General features: G+C 36.7%; 2 pseudogenes across 1 annotated transcript; one reads left to right on the top strand and one right to left on the bottom strand.

Annotated features, from left to right (window-relative positions):
- The first annotated feature begins 1,111 nt into the window (after nt 1-1,111).
- On the top strand, nt 1,112-4,041 carry LOC143571623 (L-ascorbate oxidase homolog; annotated as a pseudogene). Its single transcript, XR_013142127.1, has 5 exons — nt 1,112-1,367; nt 1,443-1,545; nt 2,146-2,857; nt 3,490-3,568; nt 3,656-4,041. The product of XR_013142127.1 is annotated as an L-ascorbate oxidase homolog (transcript).
- A 13,052-nt stretch (nt 4,042-17,093) lies between these two features.
- LOC143571604 (mitogen-activated protein kinase kinase kinase 18 pseudogene) lies at nt 17,094-18,803 on the bottom strand (annotated as a pseudogene).
- Nucleotides 18,804-19,179: the final 376 nt, after the last annotated feature.

The raw sequence follows: 19,179 nt of genomic DNA on the forward strand, positions 1-19,179 counted from the left end.
CCAGAGATGGAAACTCCGGTCCCCATTCAGGAGGAATACCGTACGTCTCCAGCAACTTTTCATACTCTGAATAATCCCATGACACTTCTATTTCGTCGACTTCAGTCTGTACGTTCGACATTATAATGGAATACAGTACGATTGAAAGAAAGATATATGAAAAATTCATAAAAACGATAGAGACAATCAGAAGAAAAGAGCAATAAAACTCCCAAAAGAAGGAGTCTCTCCTTATTTATACCCATCGCAGTTAATGCGACGGGATATGAACAGTAGAGAGAGAAATTCATTACCCAACCAGTGACTGCCACGTCACGCGAGAAATTCGAAAAAGAGAAAAAGTTGCACAGTCGGGTACAGTGACAGCCGTCAAAAAAACGTTCCATCATCTGTTCACGCGCCTGCGAGTGGTCAACTTGTCCTTTTTTCATGATTATCCATACCAACAGAAGATATTTTCTACCTAACCTCCGAATAACAAAAATCCCTGACATATATTAAGTCCAGAATTTCACCCGTATAAAGACTTCACACGGAAGAAACACTGGACTGGGGGGACTTATAGAGGTAGGGTACCAAAAAGACCCAAATACCCTTAAGTACCACCCGCGGGTCACAGAGAATGTTCTTATAAGCCACCCGCGGGACATATGGATCACCCGCATATCACGATAGAGGAGGAACGTCCTCATAACACGCGCGGAAGTATCCGGGCATCCTCAAAAGTCATCCGCAGGACAAGACATCTGTCCGCATAAAACAACTGGAGGACAATGCCAGCTGGACAGATTTGAAACTATTGGACTAGAATGCCAGATTTGGACAAACCACATGGACGAAAACCGCATTTTACTTTAAAGTTGTTCTACAAAAATTTTCTTAATTTTTTTTTATCAATTTATCAAATTTTATTTGGGTAAATGTATATCGAATTAACTAAGTAAAAACCCTATAAATAATAAGATCGTTTAGTCTCATGAGCTGGTTGGGGAGCTCGGGCTCAACTTGCTTTTAGTCTCAAGCTGGACTTGATTTAAGTTTTAGCGAGCCGATCTAAAGCAAGTCGCGGTCCATTTGTTAAAATGCACTAATGGAAACCACATGATGATGAATCAGGAATGGGATACAACAAAGAAGAAACTCATGGCAAGATGGAGTTTATGGCACAAACTGTCCCATCCCACCTGGTCAAAACTTCACTTACATTCTTCAATTCAAGGATCAAATCGGAAGCTTCTTTTACTTCCCATCACTTGCATTTCACCGGGCTGCCGGAGGTTATGGTGGCATTACCATCTCCAGCCGTCCCATGATCCCCTGGAGACTACACCATTCTTGCGGGTGACTGGTTCAAGCAAAATCATACCGTAAGTACCTTGTTATTGTTTTTATATCATACCAACATGTGGTTATAGTTTTAATGTTGTTTGTTGATTGTTTAGGATTTGAAAGCGATCTTAGACGGCGGCCATGATCTTCCGTTTCCTGATGGTTTGCTCATCAATGGCCGTGGATCGAACGGATATACATTCAACGTTGATCAAGGTAATCATCTTCCTGTAAACCAACCGAATGTTTAGTGAATTATTTGAGGTTAAGTTCGTTTATTTAATAAATGAACAAAAATTAATAAATTTACCATTAATGTAGTTAAGCAAATGAACGTGAACATGTGACTTGTTCGTTCTTTTATATTTATTTTAATTTATGTTCGTTAGTTTATAATTGTTTAAGTTCGTTTATTTACGTTATGTTCATGTGCTCTTTAAATGTTTTAGGCTCATAAAAGTTTATTCTTGTTTTATAAAATTAAATCACAGCATTACACTGTTATTTATTTTTAGGCCCGTAACAATTTAGTCTAGTTTTATGATATTAAAATACCACGAATTATAATTTTCTCCAGTTTTATTAATTTTTTACGTCAAACAGATTGATGTTCACGTTTACTTTTACTTGGTGCTCACTCAGTTATATTTATTCATCTATGCTCAATTAACGGCTTGTTTCTACTATTAGCAAACGTACACGGATACAAACACAAACAATTCGTGTTCACGCATTTGTTCGACCAAAGTTAAAAAACGATTCGTTTAGTTCGTTTACATGACCCAAGTCCGATTAATTTTGAAACTTTGATTCCAGGGAAAACATACAGATTCAGAATCTCAAATGTGGGGCTAACAACATCAATCAATTTCAGAATCCAAGGCCATAAAATGCTGCTTGTAGAAGTTGAAGGAACCCACACTCTTCAAAACACATATTCGTCACTCGACATTCATCTCGGTCAGTCATACTCCGTTTTAGTAACAGCCGATCAACTGCCACAAAACTACTACATTGTCGTCTCAACCCGATTCACCTCGCAAGTCCTCACCGCAACCTCCATTCTTCGTTACTCCAACTCCCCGGGAACTTTCCCGGCCCCACCACCCGGTGGGCCCACCATCCAAATTGACTGGTCTTTAAACCAAGCGCGATCAGTTAGACAAAACTTGACTGCAAGTGGTCCCAGGCCCAACCCGCAAGGTTCTTACCATTATGGGATGGTTAACTTTACTCGGACCATTAGGCTTGCTAACTCGGCGCCGGTAATTGATGGAAAGCAGCGGTATGCGGTTAACAGTGTGTCGTTTAAACCGGCGGATACCCCTTTAAAGATTGCGGATTATTTTAAGATTTCGGATGTGTTTTCGCTTGGGTCGATTCCTGATAGTCCCACTGGCGGCGGTGGGTACCTTCAGACTTCGGTTATGGCTGCTGATTTTAGAGGGTTTGCTGAGATTGTGTTTGAGAATTCGGAAGATACAGTGCAGTCTTGGCACATTGATGGACACTTCTTCTTTGTCGTCGGGTAAGCTAAAATTTGTTAGTTGACAAGTTTCGAGTGGGCAGTTTCATGGGTTGAACTGTTTGACCCGAACGTGGCTCATATTTGCCAATTCGGTTAATGGGCTGTAAACAAGTTGTAAATATGTTAGTTGGGTTGCAATGAATGGGTTAAACAGGGTAGCGAGTTGATGCATTTAATAAAACAGGTTAAAAATAGTCAGCCCAAACCCAATTTGTTTGGTACTTTGGTTACACAGTTCAACTTGAACACGACCCGTTTATTAAATGGGTTAGTTGGTTTACCTGCTTAACGAAATGGGTTAAACTAGTCAACTGAACACGATCCGTTTGGTTAAACAGGTCACCTTGAAAAATGACCCGTTTGTTAAATGGGTTACATTTCAACCTGCTGAATTTAACAGGTTAAACGTGTCAACCGAACACAATTTGTTTGGTTAAAGTGGTCAACTCGAACACGACCTGTCGAATGAAAGGGGTTAAACTAGTCAATCAAACACAATCTGTTTAGTTAAACATGACAACTCAAGCATGACGTGTTTATTAAACGGGCTTGAATTGATAAGCCAGAACCTGATTATTTTCGTGTCGTGTTGATAATTGCAACCCTTACTAAACATTCGGTTAAATGTATAGGATGGATGGAGGGCAGTGGTCCGCTGCTAGCCGAACAAGTTACAATTTAAGAGATGGTATTTCGCGATCTACTGTACAGGTACAATATATTTTTATAAATATCTTTTTGTAATACAATTAATCAAAAGTTTTTAATAAAATGATTTCGTGTATTATAATCATATAGGTATATCCAAAATCATGGACCGCACTGTATGTACCATTAGACAATGTGGGGATGTGGAATATACGATCTCAAAATTGGGCTCGACAATACTTAGGTCAGCAATTTTACCTTCGGGTTTACTCTCCAGTAAATTCGTGGAGAGACGAGTACCCGATTCCGAAGAATGCTATTACTAGTGCATGCGGCCGAGCAACTGGCCGCAAGACTAGGCCCTTATAAACATTAAGGCACGGAGTATGAATCGTCACGAAAGGGTGACTAGTTCTATATTTGAGATTTTCGTTAAATTTTCTTGATATCATTATTTAGGTTTGTAATTCTATAAATTGTGATTGCCTTAATGTTTTATTTATGTATCAAGGAACTTGTGCAAGAAATTATTATAAATTCTTCCATGGTTTAGGCAAATGAATCCGAACTTTCGTAGACCTTGAACTCTGTATTATACGCCGTGGTGGGTGTGTGGTATGCCGCTCACAACTCCTTTCATGTCTAGTTTCCCACTTACCTATAGCAATGACAACCCAACGTACAACGTCAACGATAAGTAAGTCGTAAACAAGTTTGAGCATAACAGACCAGGTCATGTACCCTGATTACCTTCTTTAAATCCTCTACATTACACCCTTACTATCCCATCAAGTATAATTCTAACTAGAACCACTTTCTAGCTCATAGTCATCAAACACAACACAGTGCTTATCAAATGAAACGTATATGATGTCGCTTAATATGGCATTATTACCTTAACATCATAGACAATGCAGTGTACTCAATATCCGACTAGCAGGTGACATTACCACTTTGTGATTCTACTAAGTTAATCATATATAACCACCACTGTTGGAAATCAGGCCCTTGATCGAACACACAAGCACAAGATACAAACAACTTGTTCAAATCTTTTTATTATTATAAACCAAGCACACAAATTACAATATCCCTAACCATCTATTTATACTAAAACTTTAACTTGTTCACCAAGACTACTAGTTAGACTCCAACTAGGAAACCAAATACATTAACAAAAATAAACCAAATAGTATACCTAATTAAATATAAAAACTCAATAAATAATTCACCAAGAATTATCTATAACTCGTTTAATGTTTATCTTCTAAAATTCAAGATTAACGTCTTCATTCTCCCCCTTAATCTTGAATTGGACCCGTTTCTTCACACCCATACCATGATCGGCAAATTCAATCCCTCTTTCCTGTGCTAGAACTACACCGTTCTTGACCACCGAACAAGAAAAACCAAGCTCCCTGCTTCCACCGTTTTCTTCTTCCCTTGCTAGACACGACAAGATTCATAATTTTACCACCATGTCACTAATATCAACCACCAACAAAGACAATAGCACCCCACTATTCCGCCTTTTCGGTCGTCAAACGAATTCCTTAGCTCCCCGCTCTTTCGTTTCTTCCGCAACACGCCCGTTGGTTTTTTCGCCATAAAAATCGAACTCCTCGCTGCGACTTTTATCCTTGGCTAGAAAGAGTGTCCGACACAATAAAACACGATCAAACAACCAAGTTGAACCTACCCAGTAAACTTACCCAGTTTCTGTCTTACCCGACAAAAGCTGCCTCTTTTTAACTATGACTTAGTGTGACACACAAATCAACATCTTTATCAAATTATTGTTGAGACCTCACCTTTTGTTTAATATCATGACTTCATGAATGATATTCCAAAAATACATAGAAGCTTTCACATGGACTTTTCACCAACTTGGAACTCCTCCAAATTTAATTTCAACGATTTCAAAATTGAGACACCACTCGATTGACAATTAGTTCGACCACCGATTTCACTCCAAACACCTCCTTTACAGCCTTCAATCACCACCTCCAGTTTAACCGGCGTTGCAACCCCGCTAGGGGCTGCTCCCCCTTATTGAAGAACGACTCTCAAAACCGCTAACGCCAAGCTCTGATACCAATTGTTGGAAATCAGGCCCTTGATCGAACACACAAACACAAGATTGAACAAACAACTTGTTCAACTCTTTTTATGATTATAAACCAAGCACACAAATTACAATATCCCTAACCATCTATTTATACTAAAACTTTAACTTGTTCACCAAGACTACTAGTTAGACTCCAACTAGGAAACCAAATACATTAACAAAAATAAACCAAATAGTATACCTAATTAAATATAAAAACTCAATAAATAATTCACCAAGAATTATCTATAACTCGTTTAATGTTTATCTTCTAAAATTCAAGATTAACGTCTTCAACCACTAAAATCAAACTTAACAACTTATTTATGTCCAAGGAGATGTTAATAACCCATTTTCTTCTTTTTTAAACCAAGAAATTCGGTTTACACCTTTAAACCACTATATTATCCAAGCCAACAAAGCTTGAGCTTCAACAAAGGTGTTTTGATATTATCATATAACTTGTAAGTCATGTTACATCACAGGATGCGATGTAAAGTTGAAAGGCTTTCTTAGTCATGTGTGATTGTTATGTTTATAAAAGGAAAGATGTGCAACCAAGATGGTTCGATGAACTCTGTTTAGATCTAACTCTCTTTGGTCACGTACATCCACTAGATTGCTTGAATAGTATTATTGTTTGGCTGCATTCAATTGTATGAAGATTGATTTTTCTATCTTTTTAGTACCCGATTTTCGGTTACCCTCTGTTTAGATATTTGCTTCTTTAAAACAGTTTTCGTAAATAGAGTTTCTTGAATAAGGTTAGATGTTGAGTTTATTGGTTAATGACATTCTAGCAAATAGTCAATTAGAGCCCGATCAGTTTTGATTTGTTATTTCACATTCTAGTTAAGTTTGTAAAGAGTTTTGAGTTCTTGTGGTTTCAAACAATTTGTTGACTATCAAGAAAAAAAGTACTTAATATATGAGTATACAAACATATTAAAATTTATAAACTTGGTTTTTGGGTTCTTAAAATGTTTATATGTGAATTTAAATTTGTAAACAAAATGGCAATTATGCTAGACTTTGAACCCTCTATTTTTTAAGACATATTGGTTGATGAGTTTAAATTTGTAAAATTAGAAATTATGTATGTGATGGAACAATTTCACAAAATTAAAATTGGCCGGGAAAATTTGATTTTATTGTTTATTATGTGGTTTGAACCGAAAAAAGTTAATACTTGCGATAAAAAAATTATTTTTTTTGTCGATTTTTTGGCTTGAGTTAAAGTGTATACGCTTATGCTGATAAAGTGATTCATATTAGAAAATATTATATAATATTATCTAATAATTCAATGTTTTAATGCAAGATTTTTAGGTGTGGTTTCTTGCCTATTGAACATGGTACTATCCTTCATTAATCTTAGAGTCCTAAAATGGAGGAATGGATGGAGTGTGCCACAATAATAAGATCCAGAATCAATCATGAGTATTCAAATGCACTATATGAGCCGATAGAATGAATAAAATGTCCTTAGGCCATAAAAAAGTATATATATATATTTTAAACGACTCTTAATCTGCCTAGGTCGAGAGTCAAGGCGTCCAGCTCGCCCTTGCATGGCAAGGCTCCTATGTAATTGCTTTCTCTATCAACAAGATCATAGAGAAAGCTATTACATAGTCGTCAAGAATATGCTAAAGTACTTACGAAGGACTACACATATGTCATTCTATAACACTTGAATTTTGAAAAGATACGACATCGTTGTTTTATTGTAAAAACAGGCCCCGGATGTTTTTCTTTTGAGTATAAACGTTATAAGCTTTAGTGTCAACACTTACGTATCATTATCATCTAGAGCGATTTTTTCTTTTCAATTATAAACATTAATGCTTCTTACACTTCACACGTTAAAAACTGTTTGTGCAATCCCACCCCTACTCCGTAGAGCTGTATTGATGTAACGTGTGCTTGGTCTATCTAAAATCGCAATAATTTAGACTTTGAAATAACACATAAAACACCAAACTCGAATAGTTTCATAACCACAAAAACGTTCGATGGTATCTATTTCTCACATGTGACATGACTCGTTCGATGATATCTACTTCTCACATGTGACATGACTCGTTACCCGACTACGACCCATAGTTAACTTTTAACTTTCTTTTGGGTTCAAATTAAAGTTTGATACCAACTTCCCCAGTCAGGGTAGTTCATATGCATTTAATCAAGTTGACTTTCAGCACTTGAACCAGTCAACACTCATTTTGTACATTTGAGATATTTCAAATATCACCATTGATGGTTGTTCATTCACTCCTTACACCGACACTTTTATAATATCTCCGCTATTTAATAACGTTTCACTTCTTTTTTACAATAAAATAAACGATGCAATATTATTGGATACAAGGCACATGCCACATCTTACTGTAGGGCCGGCACCTTCTTTCCATGTTTTCGTTCAAGCTTCGTCATTGATTGGATATATAACATGGAACAACAAAGGGTATAATTGCATGACGAATAAGTTTAGTAGTAGTAGTAATGATATAAAACTTGAAAATATAAAGTGGTTATTGATCTACATGAATTGGACCACGTCAATTGTCTTTAGTACACTGTTTACAATTCTATATAGTGGTTGTATAATAGTTTGATTAGGGCTAATGATTTGCTTTCTAGGATTGCACAACCAACCTAAAGATAAGCAACAGTTTCATACCGACCAGATGACCAAGTCTGTTAATCTAAGAAGATCTACTTGACGCCAAGGCTCTTGCGTTCTCTGATTTCCACCTGTTGTAGCGGCGATCAAATGCTTTAGGCAAACTTAAGACTAAACTCAATAAATATAAGTATTGTCATTGGTAACTTTTAAAGAATTAAGTGAATGTTGGCTATTAACACTAATTAAGTGCAAATATTGGCTATTAATTAAATAGAGAATAGAAGAGTTAAAGTGTTTTGTAGCCTAGTGGCATCATAATGTATAAAATTGGTGTGGATTAATTAGTAATAGGTTTATAAACTGTGTGTTAGCCGTTCTAAGAAAATATTAGTAAGAGTAGAATAGGTCTTCAAGTATAAAACGATTTAATACGATAAGAAGGATACGTCGAACAAGTCTTCCACAGAACATGGCACATATAAAAGTGATACCAACATCGCCTTCAATGCTCATAATATTTATACCATCTCCACATCCAACTATTTATAGCAGTATACTATTGCTATAGTCTATGGTGATTAATTTTTTTAGAAATGGTAAGCAATTATGTAAACCTGTATGTTATTTAAACAATTATAATGGCAGTACAATTTTTTTTGACCAGCAAAAATGAACCTGGTTATATAACTTGTTACGTGATACATAATTAGAAAACATATACTATAGATGTAATCGGGTTTTTAATTATAGAATGACGGTTATATATACACTCGATTAGTTTCAACTTGATTAATCATTTACTTCAACACAAATGATTATAAACCTATTACTAATCGAGTGTATATATAACCGTCATTCTATAATTAAGTACCTGATGACATCTATAGTATATGTTTTATAATTATGTATCACGTAACAAGTTATATAACCATGTACATGCCATTATAGTTGTTTAAATCACGTACAAGTTTACATAATTACTTACCATTTCTTTTCTTTTTTTTTTTTTCTGTTAAAGATTACATTAATATAGCTCAATGCTAAAATCAAAATAATTACAATAACGTGGTAGGTAATCGGGCAACAAGCTACGTCGCAACTCCCTTTTGGATAGCAAATCCGATTATACTAAAAACGAAGCTTTGGTATATTTCTATAAATAGTTGGATGTGGAGATGGTATAGATATATATGAGCATTTAAGGCGATGTTGGTATCACTTTAATATGTGCCATGTTATGTGGAAGACTTGTTCGATATATCCTTCTTTTCGTATAGTTTTATACTTGAAAACTTATTCTACTGTTACTAATATCTCCTTAGAACAGCTAACAAACAATTTATAAACCTATTACTAATTAATCCACACCAATGTTCACGATTGACCTTCGACCGTCAGTCTGTCAATAGTATGATGCGGGACACCATTTTATACATTATGATACCACTAGGCCACAAAACATTCACTTAATAGCCAATATTTGCACTTAATTAGTGTCAAGATTCACTTAATTCTTTAGAAGCTACCAATTACAACTTGATTAAAGCAACCTTTTCTCCTGTGTTTCATGATAACAAAAAGTTCGATGATCGATATCTATTTCTCACATGTGACATGACTCGTTACCCGACTATGACCCATAGTTAACTTTTAACTTTCTTTTGGGTTCAAATTAAAGTTTGATACAAACTTCTCCAGTCGGGTAGTTCATATGCATTTAATCAAGTTGACTTTCATCACTTGAACCAGTCAACACTTTCTACACAAATAAGTGAATAACCATTTGTGAAGGAACTGATACACGTAATTTTGAGGTAATACACAGGTTGATTCATACACGTGATTTGGTTGATCTTAAATATTTTAAAGTTATATTAAACAAATTGAGAAATAAGTGTCTTTTAATACCAAAAATCATATCTTTTAACATATACACACAAATTTAAAAGTGTGTAGAATTGTGAAGTGATAATTGGTCATCCCAAATGAGTGTGGAAAATTTACGGTGAGGAGTTTAAGTATTGACAAGTCAGCGTGTCCTTTTGGGCAGTTGGCTCATTGACACATATCCCCAACGGCTCAACGCGTTGGCTTGTAATAAATCAACATGACTAACCCTGATGAGAGCATTCATTGCTACTTAGTTGTATACAAGTGGATATGAGTCTACGTGTCTATATAATCCAACTTTCTGAAACATTGCATACACCAAAGCTTAAGTGATTTAGTCATTTAGCATTATGGGGTTATCTCAAAAATGGCTTTGCTCGTTGCTTCTTATGATCAGTCTTTTGTTTCACATTAGTGTAATTACTCATGGAGATGAACGAATGGAGACTGCAGGATGGGGTCGTGACCCATGTCGATATCGCCATAGAGGGTGTGGTCGTTTTGGTGGTCGAGGAGGAGGACTTGGTGGTGGTGGCGGATTTGGTGGAGGTGGTGGAGGAGGGTTAGGTGGTGGTGGTGGTGCTGGAGCTGGAGGGGGGATTGGTGGGGGTTCAGGTGGTGGAGGCGGATTAGGCGGTGGAGGTGGCGTTGGAGGGGGTTCTGGTCAAGGTGGTGGGTTTGGAGCCGGAGGTGGAGTTGGTGGTGGAGCAGGAGGTGGTGGCATTGGTGGAGGAGGTGGGGGTGGAAGTGGGGGAGGTGGTGGTTTAGGAGGAGGGTCGGGTAAAGGTGGTGGATTTGGAGCTGGAGGTGGGGTAGGTGGCGGTGCTGGAGGTGGTGGCATTGGTGGGGGCGGTGGTGGAGGAGGTGGTGGTTTAGGTGGAGGGTCAGGTAAGGGTGGTGGGTTTGGAGCAGGAGGTGGAGTGGGTGGTGGTGCAGGAGGTGGTGGCATTGGCGGAGGCGGTGGAGGAGGAAGTGGCGGAGGTGGTGGTCTAGGTGGAGGATCAGGAAGTGGGGGTGGGTTTGGAGCTGGAGGCGGGGTTGGCGGCGGTGGTGCTGGAGGGGTTGGAGTTGGTGGTGGTGGTGGTGGAGGTAGCGGTGGAGGTGGATCCGGAAGTGGAGGTGGATTTGGAGCTGGTGGAGGAGTTGGTGGTGGTGCAGGAGGTGCGGGTGTCGGTGGAGGTGGTGGAGGAGGTAGCGGTGGTGGTGGTGGTGGTGGAATAGGTGGAGGTTCAGGTCATGGTGGAGGCTTTGGTGCTGGAGGAGGTGTAGGTGGAGGAGGTGCAGGTGGCATCGGCGGAGGTGGTGGAGGTGGAGGAGGAGGAGGTGGTGGTGGCGGCCTTGGTGGTGGTTCTGGTCTTGGTGGTGGTGGAGGTTTGGGAAGTGGTGGTGGACTTGGTGGAGGTTTAGGAAGTGGCGGTGGACTTGGTGGTGGTCATGGCGGTGGGGTAGGAGTAGGGATTGGCATTGGAGTGGGAGTAGGAGTTGGTGGCGGTAGTGGTGGTGGTGTCGGAACAGGCACTGGAGTTGGCGGTGGAGGAAACTAAAAGTTTTATTTCAACAATATAAAATTTGTATAATGTACTTTTATCGTAATGTATGTAAAATTTTATGTTGTTCCACAATGTATTTTGAATCATTCTATAGTAACATTTAAATGTTAAAAGAAATAACTAATGAGACTAGCTTTATTTCTCATATAACCAAATTGTCGGTGTTTCGACATATTTTTGACTAGTTGATTTAGTAATGTTGGTGGTTTGGTTATATGATGCTTTGACCCGATTGTTGACATTAACCTTGTTGTATGATCGATTAAAGATATTGACTAGTTTGTTGATGATGTAAACTATAATTTTCTGATATTGAAATTAGTTGGATTAGCAATAAGGTTCAGATTGTAGAAGCAGGTACGAGAATCCATGATTTAACAGGAGAGCCTAAAATGCAAGAAAATGAATAATTGACCTGGCATAGCTTACGTTGGCTTTAGCGAAGCTTACGCATGTAGCAATATTTACGTTGGTCAAGCTTTGTTGTACAATGGGTTGTTTGCCAACCCAACGTGACTAGGCTAAGCTAGCGTAACCTAAACCCAGCAAGGTCTGGTGTTAGTATTTTTCAAAAGTAACAAGTTTGTTTTACAAGAGTTGCTTATATGTTGTTTAAGTAATTTTAAGACTAATTTCGACATTGTGATTGCTTGGGTGAAGCTCTAAACGTGGAACAACAAGGTAGAAGATCAAGTGCTTGGGATGAAACATCAACACACGTTATAAAAAGTTTTATTATTATTATTATTATTATTATTATTATTATTATTATTATTTTGTAAAAGTGTGTAATGATGTTTGATAAGGTCTTTCATCTCTAAAACCTAATGTCGTAGGTTTGTAGCGTTGATATTAGGTTAGGGAAACTCGATTACGTCATAGATATTAAATTAAAAAGAAATATTTTCATCTGTTTTTCGGAAATAAAAAGAAAATTTGAAGCCGGAGGATTTTATACCAATAAAGAAAAAATCATAACTTAAATAATGAATTGATAAATAGAATTGAAGTCTTACAATATTTTTTTTTCTCTAAATATACTTGAAACAAAGACTAGATTTTCCAATGTTGAGACAAAAAACAAAAAAATTGCCTAGTGAAAATGTACAATCCGTTTAAACTTGCTTCTGTAACGAATTTATGAAAAGGAGCCTATTAAACGAGTTGGGACACGCATACTTATACGATAAAGTCCATACGACATGTGTCACGCAAAAGTAATTCCAAGGGGTGGGGATGTTTTTCCACAGTTGTTCAGTGCTTGGCGAAAATTTTGAGCAATCTAGTAGGGGGTCGTACAATGAAAGCCATACACATGTAAAAAAAAGGGGGGGGGGGGGGGGCAATGAAGGAAAACTGGGTATTTGTGATCTTCAGTTCGATCCCGATGGCGTTCGGGTTTTACCACTAGTGGGCCTTTGGGCGGGTGATTTTTTCTCTGGAACTAAAGATAACTTAGAGGGCCTTAAGGGCTCTGTACGACTGAGTTGAGCCAGTTGGCGGTCATTGGTTCACCTCGTACGGAGTAACTAGACAATTCTATGTTTGTTGGGCTATTAAAAAAAGTTTTAAGAGATGTAATTGGGCCGACTACCTGCCCCCCCCCCCCCCCCACATGCCACATGCCACATCACATGTCTTAACAGTTTATATAAACTTGTTGGGCTTCACCCTAAACCCAATTGATAATAAACTGCCCATGGACTTGCATAGTTGCATATAGACTTTTTTTTATCTTTTCCAATCCGGAATTTGATTTGCACCAAAAAACATATGTTGCAGTGCAGCTGCAAGAACTTAAGAAGCCTCTTTATTAATTTTTCTAACAATTATAGTTATCTTAAGGAAGAGCAAAATCAATTTAATTAAACACTATCAATAGTTTTTGTGACGCCATAATAAGGCATAATCAGTTTCAAAACTTCAAATAAAACCGAATAATTGAATTTTAAACAATAACTATTTCATAATACACAAATTAACCAACATTATAACAATGGGGTTCGTACTTGGGAGACATTGTTAAAGGCACAACATTTAAAACACCAAGGGATTGGGAAGTCTTGGGTTCAAGTCTTCCAAATAACAAAAATCGCCGTTTAAAATTTTAAAAAATAAAAAACATTATTCAGTTTTTCGTCTTTTGGTCCGGCTGACATCCTTATGTTAATAATGTGGAAATAACAACAAAAACATGGATCTAGGTGTCATAATATAAAAGAACAAATCGACTATGGATTTTTAAAAGTTTCACCCAATGGCACCAAATCCACTACTATTCCTTCATTTCCTTGTACCCTTTTTCATATATTCTCAATTTCACCCCACTATTTCTCAACAAACCAGCATCAATCAATACATTCAAGATCGCTCCAACCATCTGAACTCGACCACGATCCCAGTCCTAGTTCTGGCTCATGTCAACCATCTTTTTCCGGTCAATGCAATTCTTCTAAAGGATGTCTTTAGGGAAAAAGTTGTCTTGAAACGCAAACGATCTCCAAAACTATTTAGAAAACGACCAAGGACCAAATCTAGGACCGGGTCGAAAAAAGCTAGTGGGCCACGCAAACCGTTACCATACCACTTCCCAATGGGAGTACGTCTTGCTTTTATATATTTTTTGAAGTTGATTTTATGGGGTTCAAAAAAGACGCTGCAAAAGGGTGATGGAAAAGCTAATGGTGTAATAAACACAAGTTACTTGGATAAAAAAGTAAAACACGAATAGCTTTATGAATTTATGTCTCTTTTGTATGCCCACCAAACATTAAATAAGTGGATTATGATATACATGGATCATATTCGTTTGTCCATAATTTATATTCTGATTTTCGTATTTTTATAACAATACGTATAGTGGTTTATTTAACTACCCGGTGGTTATGGTTATTAATTAATTAACTAACAGACCAACTAACTAACCTGAGTTAGCGGTAACAACAAGAACTACTGAACATCGTTACATATTACACAAAGATCCTTTGACTAAACGTAATTACAATGACTCTATACTTTCATTCGAACTTGATCAAACATTTAAGGCCAATAACACAAAAGTGGAGGATCATAATGAAGCTCATAAGCATATGACATGAAAGATTAAGATATTGACAACAAGATGAAGCCACATTTTATAAGTTGATAAAAAGTAATTTAAGAATGGGTTTTAGGTGAATAGGTGAAATAATATATACAACTTGACTTGTAATTAAATGAGATTGTTTTGGTCTTTAGAAAGGTATTACAAGAGTTAGGAATGGTTGCACAACCACCGATTAGAGTAAAATGCACGCCATGTATTTTTCTTCATATCCATCTATAGAGATGGATGCAATTATTTTTGAATGATGATGGGCACTTATAAGTAAAATACTACACTACATTAGTAAGTTAACACGGGGTTTTGTTATATATTACTCTAAAAACACTAAAACGAGAGTTAAAATGGAGGGAGGTGGAACGCGACCTTTTGCATGTCCTATTGTTACCGGACATGACAAGATGTGATATAAGTTCGGGTACTTTTACGTGTTAGGGATGGGATGGTATGGGTGATCCTCACACTCTTCTATAAAACTTCACGAAATAGCTTTAAATTTTTTCCCGTTTTTAGTTTTCTTTGTGGCTATATATGTATTGTCGGCATCCTTATAATGGGTGCATAGGCTTGCTTCAAAACTCTTCTAAAATTATGCAACCGACATACTATGTTGCATGTTCTATTATTATAGGAAAAGAGAGGGTTAATCACAGCTTCAAAACTCTTCTAAAATTATGCAACCTACACATTACAATGCATTATCTTCTATTAATACGGTTTCTATGATTTTTTTTTATTATGTAATGGCATTGAACTTTACCAATGTCGTTACGGTTGGAAATCACTTTTCATTTTACATGTACAATAAGATTTAATGTGTTCACAACATTGAGCATGAGTAAACTCTCCATCACGAACTAACTTATTATCAAACGTAAATGATCTTTTAAACAAACTACTAAAACATCCATTATATTTGGCAATTGACACTACCCGGTGTAATCATAGAAACCTTTTTCTAAACGCCTTAAATTGTCAAAAAGTTGATTATGCATTATACCAACATGACACCATTGTGTAAAGGTTGCATGAATCCAAAGTTTATACCTCTTTTTTTCTTCTTAAACCTCAATTTTTATAAAAACATAATAGACAACATGATAGATGAATCCATCAAAAGTCGCATATTCTACTATTTCCTCTCTTTTAACTTGTTTAAGAAGGAAAAAATTGTCTTCTTTCTCATATCAAACATATTCTACTATTTCCTTTCCTTTAACTTGTTTAAAAAAAAAAGTTGTCTTCTTTCTCAGATATTTGTGAGAGACTGAGTTAAGGCATCTTCCATTACACAACATGATGTAAGAACTAATTATGCCAATCACTTGTTCCCTCACTTACTAAAACTAAAAGGATAATTCTACTTAATGATTAATGATAACAACCATTAATTTCTCCTTATGCATTACTCGAGCTATAGAGGCACCGTTTTTGTTGAACTCGTTAAAACACTCAGAGAATATGTCGCTTCACGTTAGATATCCCGAATTTGAGTTACGATATACAGAACCCGGGCTGAAGTAATTTTGGTTGGTTCTTGGATTTGATTTCTAGGTTTTAGGTTAACTCGAAAAACCCGAATAAACTATTTGTTTAAAAACATGATATTATTATTAGATATGTTTCTATATACTCAACTTGTTTCTATTCCATCTATTATGCTAATCTATATCTATACTTCTATGCTCTCTAATAAAAAACTACATGTTTTGTCACTTGTCATCCCTACATTAAATATCATTTTTTTAATAAATTTATAATAGTAAAATAATAGTTATCATTCTTAAAATTTATGCTTCAAAATTTATTAATTTAATATTTACTTCCTATTTTTTTTCCAAACATTTGATATTTATAATTATCTTTTTATCCTTTACTTTAAAAATGTTTTAAAAACTATTGTGCAACGACTGTATTAACAGTGTTTAACGGGTTTATTGTTTCTCGTGTACTGATTATTTATTAAATATTGTATTTTCAAGAACTATCTGTGTAGTACACGGGCCTTAAACTAGTAACAACTATAATAGAAGAATATTTGGTTTACCGGGTTACGTTTATTTGTTATTTAGTTATGTACATAACGAGTAAAGAAAAATACGTTACTTTAGTTTTCGTATTATAGTTTTTCTTTACTTTTTTTTATTTTCCTAGATATCCAAACCCCGATTAACCTAACCTGAAAACACGAACCTGAAAAAACCATGAGAGATTTGGGTTGGGTTTCGAATCTAAAACTAAAACTTTGAAACTCAAATAACCCGACCTAAGAAACCTGAACCCCAAAAAACAAACCCGGATAACACCATCAAACCCAAGTTTCCTTAATATTATTTGGATCGGTTGTCATATGAATTTACACACATGAAAAAAACCAATAAACTATTTACGTGTTAAAAGTTACATGAAAATGAAATCAATCCAAAACCGGTGCCGAGTTATGTAGAAGTCTACATTAACTGATTTACAGCTAGCTATTGGTCTACAACTAACTAACTTTGGTGGTATCTATTATTATCTAATAATAATAATAATAATCTTCCCCGACACTCATGGTGTAATAATCCACCTACCGCCACCTGTCACCGCCCCACCATTCTCATCTCACCGTAACCCATTCACTTTCCCACTTCCACCTTGGCATATCTTTCTTGCACGCCAACTGTTCGACTCTTTGCCTCACTGAGTTTGACATACAATTCAACGATGTTGATGTTGATGATGATGATGATGATGATGATGATGATTCTATTGAATTCCAAACGTCTTGATCAAGTATACTCGTGGGTGAATCCGTTACAACTTTTTCACAAACAATTGTACTCGAATTATCGTCGAATTGTCGAATAAACGGGTGCTCGACCAGCTCTTTAGCGGTCCACCTCTGTTTCGGGTCACGAATCAAACACTTGCTAACAAAGTCCTTCGCTTGATCCGAAAACCCATCCGGGATCACCGGGATTTCGTCAGAAAACGCGATTCTGTAAAGAACCGACACTGGGTCATCAGCATTTGACCACGGAGAATTACCCGTGGCCATTTCGATGACCGTGCACCCAACCGCCCATACATCGGCTGGGAACCCCTGTTCTTCGCCTCGTGCGACTTCAGGCGCCATGAACATTGGGGTTCCACTAATTGGGCCCACCTGGTGGGGATGGGCCCATTTCGCGCAACCAAAATCCCCGATTTTTGCACCATTGTTGTTTAACAATATGTTGGCCCCTTTAATGTCACAATGTACAATTCCATTATTATGAATGTACTCTAACCCTTTAACTATTTGTCTTGTGTAGCTTGCAATTTCCAAATTGGTTAGCCCTTCCCCGTTTCGTTGCTTAATTAAATCATTAATCGAACCAGCCGACATGTAATCTATAAAGATATTGTAAACCATCTTATTATCTTGTGTAGTAATGTCACACCCCTTGTAACTCACCACATTAGGATGGTTCAATATTGACAAAAAATGTTGTTCCTTTTGTAAGCTTTCCGAATGCGATAACACCGATGATTTGACCGCAAAAACGTCGTTGGATGAGGAGGTGGCGGCGGAGACGGTGGCGGTGGAACCACGGCCAAGGACAGGGCCTCTGGTCCACTCCATGTTGGTTTGCTTGAAAGAATGAAGATGAAAAAAAAATGTTGTGTTGTTGGTTATGTTTTGTGGGTTTTTGGTTTATATATATAGTGGTGTGTAAAATGATTTAAATTTTGGTTTATGGAATAAAATATAATAAAAAAATAAAGGGGTTGTAGTTTTCTTGTTGAAAAGGTGTAAGAAGTTGTAGTTATTTGGTTGGGTGGCAAGTGTATAGGTGGCATGTCACACTTTCAAGAGTTGACGATATCTTTAACGGAAGTTTGATGACGTGGCAAAATATGGGTAGTTAATGACAACCTTTTGGGCAGGCCAAGACGGCAGCTACGTGGCAAGGACACTTGTCATCAAATTTGGAAATATAATCCCTAACTTGTGGGAATTGTTTCATGAATAATAATAGTTTAGAAGTTACATTAAAATTTGGGTACAATTCACCTAAATTTTTTGATAAGTTTAAGTTATAAAGTTTTACATTTGTTATCTAATAAATTTGTATCAAAATTTAGTAAACACGCAAATCTGATGATTAAATGTCGGACGATTAAATGACGCGTTATTAAAGCCGAAAAAGAGAGATAATTGGATTGTTAAATCTTGAAACAAAGTTTATATGATGTGAAGATGACAAGAGCAGGTGAATCTTGAAAAATAGGAGTTTGAAACCAAACCCAAAACTTAGGGGTAGATGCCCTATTTCGTATATGTATTTGCATTTGTTGACTTTTAAAATCAAAGGTTTTGGAGGGGTTTATGTGATAAGGTAGGAGAAGTTTGGAGGCAATGGGTTGAAC

The sequence above is a fragment of the Bidens hawaiensis genome, unplaced genomic scaffold (genome assembly GCF_021521415.1).
Source record: "Bidens hawaiensis isolate Kalapana, Puna unplaced genomic scaffold, B.hawaiensis_p1.1 tig00025445_1, whole genome shotgun sequence".
Taxonomy (NCBI): Eukaryota; Viridiplantae; Streptophyta; class Magnoliopsida; order Asterales; family Asteraceae; genus Bidens; species Bidens hawaiensis.